Raw genomic sequence first — 10,000 nt, 5'->3', positions numbered from 1 at the left:
GATAGATAGATAGATAGATAGATAGATAGATAGATAGATAGATAGATAGATAGATAGATGAGGTAGGTAGACAGACAATGAGAGATAGAGAGAGAGAGAGAGACAGACAGACAATGAGATAGATAGATAATGAGAGAAAGAGTGGGGAGAGACAGACAATGAGAGATAGAGACAGACAGACAGACAGACATGCAGACAGACAGACAATGAGATAGATAGATAATGAGAGAAAGTGGGGGGAGTGACAGACAATGATAGATAGATAGATAGATAGATAGATAGATAGATAGATAGATAGATAGATAGATAGATAAATGAGAAAAAGAGTGGGGAGAAAGAGACAATGAGAGATAGATAGATAGATAGATAATGAGAGAAAGAGAGAAAGAGTGGGGAGAGACAATGAGAGATAGATAAATAGAGAGACAGACAGACAGACAATGAGATAGATAGATAGATAGATAGATAGATAGATAGATAGATAGATAGATAGATAGATAGATAGATGAGGTAGGTAGACAGACAATGAGAGAGAGAGAGAGAGAGAGAGACAGACAGACAATGAGATAGATAGATAATGAGAGAAAGGGGGGGAGACAGACAATGATAGATAGATAGATAGATAGATAGATAGATAGATAGATAGATAGATAGATAGATAGATAGATAGATAGATAGATAGATAGATGAGGTAGGTAGACAGACAATGAGAGAGAGAGACAGACAGACAGACAGACAGACAGACAATGAGATAGATAGATAATGAGAGAAAGGGGGGGAGACAGACAATGATAGATAGATAGATAGATAGATAGATAGATAGATAGATAGATAGATAGATAGATAGATAGATAGATAGATAGATAGATAGATAGATAGATAAATGAGAAAAAGAGTGGGGAGAAAGAGACAATGAGAGATAGATAGATAGATAGATAGATAGATAGATAGATAGATAGATAGATAGATAGATAGATAGATAGATAGATAGATAGATAGATAGATAATGAGAGAAAGAGAGAAAGAGTGGGGAGAGACAATGAGAGATAGATAAATAGAGAGACAGACAGACAGACAATGAGATAGATAGATAGATAGATAGATAGATAGATAGATAGATAGATAGATAGATAGATAGATAGATGAGGTAGGTAGACAGACAATGAGAGAGACAGACAGACAGACAGACAGACAGACAGACAGACAGACAATGAGATAGATAGATAATGAGAGAAAGGGGGGGAGACAGACAATGATAGATAGATAGATAGATAGATAGATAGATAGATAGATAGATAGATAGATAGATAGATAGATAGATAGATAGATAGATAGATAGATAGATAGATAGATGAGGTAGGTAGACAGACAATGAGACAGACAGACAGACAGACAGACAGACAGACAGACAGACAATGAGATATATAGATAATGAGAGAAAGGGGGGGAGACAGACAATGATAGATAGATAGATAGATAGATAGATAGATAGATAGATATATAGATAGATAGATAGATAGATAAATAATGAGAGAAAGAGCGGGGAGAGAAAGACAATGATAGATAGATAGATAGATAGATAGATAGATAGATAGATAGATAGATAGATAGATAATGAGAGAAAGAGAGAAAGAGTGGGGAGAGACAATGAGAGATAGATAAATAGAGAGACAGACAGACAGACAATGAGATAGATAGATAGATAGATAGATAGATAGATAGATAGATAGATAGATAGATAGATAGATGAGGTAGGTAGACAGACAATGAGAGATAGAGAGAGAGAGACAGACAGACAGACAATGAGATAGATAGATAATGAGAGAAAGAGTGGGGAGAGACAGACAATGAGAGATAGAGACAGACAGACAGACAGACATGCAGACAGACAGACAATGAGATAGATAGATAATGAGAGAAAGTGGGGGGAGTGACAGACAATGATAGATAGATAGATAGATAGATAGATAGATAGATAGATAGATAGATAGATAGATAGATAGATAAATGAGAAAAAGAGTGGGGAGAAAGAGACAATGAGAGATAGATAGATAGATAGATAATGAGAGAAAGAGAGAAAGAGTGGGGAGAGACAATGAGAGATAGATAAATAGAGAGACAGACAGACAGACAATGAGATAGATAGATAGATAGATAGATAGATAGATAGATAGATAGATAGATAGATAGATAGATAGATAGATAGATGAGGTAGGTAGACAGACAATGAGAGAGAGAGAGAGAGAGAGAGACAGACAGACAATGAGATAGATAGATAATGAGAGAAAGGGGGGGAGACAGACAATGATAGATAGATAGATAGATAGATAGATAGATAGATAGATAGATAGATAGATAGATAGATAGATGAGGTAGGTAGACAGACAATGAGAGAGACAGACAGACAGACAGACAGACAGACAGACAATGAGATAGATAGATAATGAGAGAAAGGGGGGGAGACAGACAATGATAGATAGATAGATAGATAGATAGATAGATAGATAGATAGATAGATAGATAGATAGATAGATAGATAGATAGAAAGAGACAGACAGACAGACAGACAGACAATGAGAGATAGAGATACAGATAATGGTAGACAGACAGACAGACAATAGAAGAGAGAGAGAGAAAGACAGACAGACAGACAGACAATGAGATAGATAGATAATGAGAGAAAGCGGGGGAGACAGACAATGATAGATAGATAGATAGATAGATAGATAGATAGATAGATAGATAGATAGATAGATAGATAGATAGATAGATAGATAATGAGAGAAAGAGCGGGGAGAGAAAGACAATGATAGATAGATAGATAGATAGATAGATAGATAGATAGATAGATAGATAGATAGATAGATAGATAATGAGAGAAAGAAAGAAAGAGTGGGGAGAGACAATGAGAGATAGATAAATAGAGAGACAGACAGACAGACAATGAGATAGATAGATAGATAGATAGATAGATAGATAGATAGATAGATAGATAGATAGATAGATAGATGAGGTAGGTAGACAGACAATGAGAGATAGAGAGAGAGAGAGAGACAGACAGACAATGAGATAGATAGATAATGAGAGAAAGAGTGGGGAGAGACAGACAATGAGAGATAGAGACAGACAGACAGACAGACATGCAGACAGACAGACAATGAGATAGATAGATAATGAGAGAAAGTGGGGGGAGTGACAGACAATGATAGATAGATAGATAGATAGATAGATAGATAGATAGATAGATAGATAGATAGATAGATAGATAGATAAATGAGAAAAAGAGTGGGGAGAAAGAGACAATGAGAGATAGATAGATAGATAGATAATGAGAGAAAGAGAGAAAGAGTGGGGAGAGACAATGAGAGATAGATAAATAGAGAGACAGACAGACAGACAATGAGATAGATAGATAGATAGATAGATAGATAGATAGATAGATAGATAGATAGATGAGGTAGGTAGACAGACAATGAGAGAGAGAGAGAGAGAGAGAGACAGACAGACAATGAGATAGATAGATAATGAGAGAAAGGGGGGGAGACAGACAATGATAGATAGATAGATAGATAGATAGATAGATAGATAGATAGATAGATAGATAGATAGATAGATAGATGAGGTAGGTAGACAGACAATGAGAGAGAGAGACAGACAGACAGACAGACAGACAGACAATGAGATAGATAGATAATGAGAGAAAGGGGGGGAGACAGACAATGATAGATAGATAGATAGATAGATAGATAGATAGATAGATAGATAGATAGATAGATAGATAGATAGATAGATAGATAGATAAATGAGAAGAAGAGTGGGGAGAAAGAGACAATGAGAGATAGATAGATAGATAGATAGATAGATAGATAGATAGATAGATAGATAGATAGATAGATAGATAGATAGATAGATAGATAATGAGAGAAAGAGAGAAAGAGTGGGGAGAGACAATGAGAGATAGATAAATAGAGAGACAGACAGACAGACAATGAGATAGATAGATAGATAGATAGATAGATAGATAGATAGATAGATAGATAGATAGATAGATAGATAGATAGATGAGGTAGGTAGACAGACAATGAGAGATAGAGAGAGAGAGAGAGACAGACAGACAATGAGATAGATAGATAATGAGAGAAAGAGTGGGGAGAGACAGACAATGAGAGATAGAGACAGACAGACAGACAGACATGCAGACAGACAGACAATGAGATAGATAGATAATGAGAGAAAGTGGGGGGAGTGACAGACAATGATAGATAGATAGATAGATAGATAGATAGATAGATAGATAGATAGATAGATAGATAGATAGATAGATAGATAAATGAGAAAAAGAGTGGGGAGAAAGAGACAATGAGAGATAGATAGATAGATAGATAATGAGAGAAAGAGAGAAAGAGTGGGGAGAGACAATGAGAGATAGATAAATAGAGAGACAGACAGACAGACAATGAGATAGATAGATAGATAGATAGATAGATAGATAGATAGATAGATAGATAGATAGATAGATGAGGTAGGTAGACAGACAATGAGAGAGAGAGAGAGAGAGACAGACAGACAGACAATGAGATAGATAGATAATGAGAGAAAGGGGGGGAGACAGACAATGATAGATAGATAGATAGATAGATAGATAGATAGATAGATAGATAGATAGATAGATAGATAGATAGATAGATAGATAGATAGATGAGGTAGGTAGACAGACAATGAGAGAGACAGACAGACAGACAGACAGACAGACAGACAGACAATGAGATAGATAGATAATGAGAGAAAGGGGGGGAGACAGACAATGATAGATAGATAGATAGATAGATAGATAGATAGATAGATAGATAGATAGATAGATAGATAGATAGAAAGAGACAGACAGACAGACAGACAGACAATGAGAGATAGAGATACAGATAATTGTAGACAGACAGACAGACAATAGAAGAGAGAGAGAGAAAGACACACACACAGACAGACAGACAATGAGATAGATAGATAATGAGAGAAAGCGGGGGAGACAGACAATGATAGATAGATAGATAGATAGATAGATAGATAGATAGATAGATAGATAGATAGATAGATAGATAGATAGATAGATAGATAGATGAGGTAGGTAGACAGACAATGAGAGAGAGAGAGAGACAGACAGACAGACAATGAGATAGATAGATAATGAGAGAAAGGGGGGGAGACAGACAATGATAGATAGATAGATAGATAGATAGATAGATAGATAGATAGATAGATAGATAGATAGATAGATAGATAGATAGATAGATAGATAGATAGATAGATAGATAGATAGATGAGGTAGGTAGACAGACAATGAGAGATAGAGAGAGAGAGACAGACAGACAGACAATGAGATAGATAGATAATGAGAGAAAGAGTGGGGAGAGACAGACAATGAGAGATAGAGACAGACAGACAGACAGACAGACAGACATGCAGACAGACAGACAATGAGATAGGTAGATAATGAGAGAAAGTGGGGGGAGTGACAGATAATGAGAGATAGATAGATAGATAGATAGATAGATAGATAGATAGATAGATAGATAGATAGATAGATAGATAGATAGATAGATAAATGAGAAAAAGAGTGGGGAGAAAGAGACAATGAGAGATAGATAGATAGATAGATAATGAGAGAAAGAGAGAAAGAGTGGGGAGAGACAATGAGAGATAGATAAATAGAGAGACAGACAGACAGACAATGAGATAGATAGATAGATAGATAGATAGATAGATAGATAGATAGATAGATAGATAGATAGATAGATAGATAGATAGATAGATAGATAGATAGATAGATAGATGAGGTAGGTAGACAGACAATGAGAGAGAGAGAGAGAGAGAGAGACAGACAGACAATGAGATAGATAGATAATGAGAGAAAGGGGGGGAGACAGACAATGATAGATAGATAGATAGATAGATAGATAGATAGATAGATAGATAGATAGATAGATAGATAGATAGATAGATGAGGTAGGTAGACAGACAATGAGAGAGAGAGACAGACAGACAGACAGACAGACAGACAGACAATGAGATAGATAGATAATGAGAGAAAGGGGGGGAGACAGACAATGATAGATAGATAGATAGATAGATAGATAGATAGATAGATAGATAGATAGATAGATAGATAGATAGATAAATGAGAAAAAGAGTGGGGAGAAAGAGACAATGAGAGATAGATAGATAGATAGATAGATAGATAGATAGATAGATAGATAGATAGATAGATAATGAGAGAAAGAGAGAAAGAGTGGGGAGAGACAATGAGAGATAGATAAATAGAGAGACAGACAGACAGACAATGAGATAGATAGATAGATAGATAGATAGATAGATAGATAGATAGATAGATAGATGAGGTAGGTAGACAGACAATGAGAGAGACAGACAGACAGACAGACAGACAGACAGACAGACAGACAATGAGATAGATAGATAATGAGAGAAAGGGGGGGAGACAGACAATGATAGATAGATAGATAGATAGATAGATAGATAGATAGATAGATAGATAGATAGATAGATGAGGTAGGTAGACAGACAATGAGACAGACAGACAGACAGACAGACAGACAGACAGACAGACAATGAGATATATAGATAATGAGAGAAAGGGGGGGAGACAGACAATGATAGATAGATAGATAGATAGATAGATAGATAGATAGATAGATAGATAGATAGATAAATAATGAGAGAAAGAGCGGGGAGAGAAAGACAATGATAGATAGATAGATAGATAGATAGATAGATAGATAGATAGATAGATAATGAGAGAAAGAGAGAAAGAGTGGGGAGAGACAATGAGAGATAGATAAATAGAGAGACAGACAGACAGACAATGAGATAGATAGATAGATAGATAGATAGATAGATAGATAGATAGATAGATAGATAGATAGATGAGGTAGGTAGACAGACAATGAGAGATAGAGAGAGAGAGACAGACAGACAGACAATGAGATAGATAGATAATGAGAGAAAGAGTGGGGAGAGACAGACAATGAGAGATAGAGACAGACAGACAGACAGACATGCAGACAGACAGACAATGAGATAGATAGATAATGAGAGAAAGTGGGGGGAGTGACAGACAATGATAGATAGATAGATAGATAGATAGATAGATAGATAGATAGATAGATAAATGAGAAAAAGAGTGGGGAGAAAGAGACAATGAGAGATAGATAGATAGATAGATAATGAGAGAAAGAGAGAAAGAGTGGGGAGAGACAATGAGAGATAGATAAATAGAGAGACAGACAGACAGACAATGAGATAGATAGATAGATAGATAGATAGATAGATAGATAGATAGATAGATAGATAGATAGATAGATAGATGAGGTAGGTAGACAGACAATGAGAGAGAGAGAGAGAGAGAGAGACAGACAGACAATGAGATAGATAGATAATGAGAGAAAGGGGGGGAGACAGACAATGATAGATAGATAGATAGATAGATAGATAGATAGATAGATAGATAGATAGATAGATAGATAGATAGATAGATAGATAGATAGATGAGGTAGGTAGACAGACAATGAGAGAGACAGACAGACAGACAGACAGACAGACAGACAATGAGATAGATAGATAATGAGAGAAAGGGGGGGAGACAGACAATGATAGATAGATAGATAGATAGATAGATAGATAGATAGATAGATAGATAGAAAGAGACAGACAGACAGACAGACAGACAATGAGAGATAGAGATACAGATAATGGTAGACAGACAGACAGACAATAGAAGAGAGAGAGAGAAAGACAGACAGACAGACAGACAATGAGATAGATAGATAATGAGAGAAAGCGGGGGAGACAGACAATGATAGATAGATAGATAGATAGATAGATAGATAGATAGATAGATAGATAGATAGATAGATAGATAGATAATGAGAGAAAGAGCGGGGAGAGAAAGACAATGATAGATAGATAGATAGATAGATAGATAGATAGATAGATAGATAGATAGATAGATAGATAGATAGATAGATAGATAATGAGAGAAAGAAAGAAAGAGTGGGGAGAGACAATGAGAGATAGATAAATAGAGAGACAGACAGACAGACAATGAGATAGATAGATAGATAGATAGATAGATAGATAGATAGATAGATAGATAGATAGATAGATAGATAGATGAGGTAGGTAGACAGACAATGAGAGATAGAGAGAGAGAGAGAGACAGACAGACAATGAGATAGATAGATAATGAGAGAAAGAGTGGGGAGAGACAGACAATGAGAGATAGAGACAGACAGACAGACAGACATGCAGACAGACAGACAATGAGATAGATAGATAATGAGAGAAAGTGGGGGGAGTGACAGACAATGATAGATAGATAGATAGATAGATAGATAGATAGATAGATAGATAGATAAATGAGAAAAAGAGTGGGGAGAAAGAGACAATGAGAGATAGATAGATAGATAGATAATGAGAGAAAGAGAGAAAGAGTGGGGAGAGACAATGAGAGATAGATAAATAGAGAGACAGACAGACAGACAATGAGATAGATAGATAGATAGATAGATAGATAGATAGATAGATAGATAGATAGATAGATAGATAGATAGATAGATAGATGAGGTAGGTAGACAGACAATGAGAGAGAGAGAGAGAGAGAGAGACAGACAGACAATGAGATAGATAGATAATGAGAGAAAGGGGGGGAGACAGACAATGATAGATAGATAGATAGATAGATAGATAGATAGATAGATAGATAGATAGATAGATAGATAGATAGATAGATAGATAGATAGATAGATAGATAGATGAGGTAGGTAGACAGACAATGAGAGAGAGAGACAGACAGACAGACAGACAGACAGACAATGAGATAGATAGATAATGAGAGAAAGGGGGGGAGACAGACAATGATAGATAGATAGATAGATAGATAGATAGATAGATAGATAGATAGATAGATAGATAGATAGATAGATAAATGAGAAGAAGAGTGGGGAGAAAGAGACAATGAGAGATAGATAGATAGATAGATAGATAGATAGATAGATAGATAGATAGATAGATAGATAGATAGATAGATAATGAGAGAAAGAGAGAAAGAGTGGGGAGAGACAATGAGAGATAGATAAATAGAGAGACAGACAGACAGACAATGAGATAGATAGATAGATAGATAGATAGATAGATAGATAGATAGATAGATAGATAGATAGATAGATAGATAGATGAGGTAGGTAGACAGACAATGAGAGATAGAGAGAGAGAGAGAGACAGACAGACAATGAGATAGATAGATAATGAGAGAAAGAGTGGGGAGAGACAGACAATGAGAGATAGAGACAGACAGACAGACAGACATGCAGACAGACAGACAATGAGATAGATAGATAATGAGAGAAAGTGGGGGGAGTGACAGACAATGATAGATAGATAGATAGATAGATAGATAGATAGATAGATAGATAGATAGATAGATAAATGAGAAAAAGAGTGGGGAGAAAGAGACAATGAGAGATAGATAGATAGATAGATAATGAGAGAAAGAGAGAAAGAGTGGGGAGAGACAATGAGAGATAGATAAATAGAGAGACAGACAGACAGACAATGAGATAGATAGATAGATAGATAGATAGATAGATAGATAGATAGATAGATAGATAGATAGATAGATAGATAGATAGATAGATGAGGTAGGTAGACAGACAATGAGAGAGAGAGAGAGAGAGAGAGACAGACAGACAATGAGATAGATAGATAATGAGAGAAAGGGGGGGAGACAGACAATGATAGATAGATAGATAGATAGATAGATAGATAGATAGATAGATAGATAGATAGATAGATAGATAGATAGATAGATAGATAGATGAGGTAGGTAGACAGACAATGAGAGAGACAGACAGACAGACAGACAGACAGACAGACAATGAGATAGATAGATAATGAGAGAAAGGGGGGGAGACAGACAATGATAGATAGATAG

This window comes from Natrix helvetica (assembly GCF_964273705.1).
Source record: "Natrix helvetica genome assembly, chromosome: W".
NCBI lineage: Eukaryota > Metazoa > Chordata > Lepidosauria > Squamata > Natricidae > Natrix > Natrix helvetica.
The sequence above is the reverse complement of the archived record's forward strand: the minus strand, read 5'-3'. Positions refer to the sequence as shown.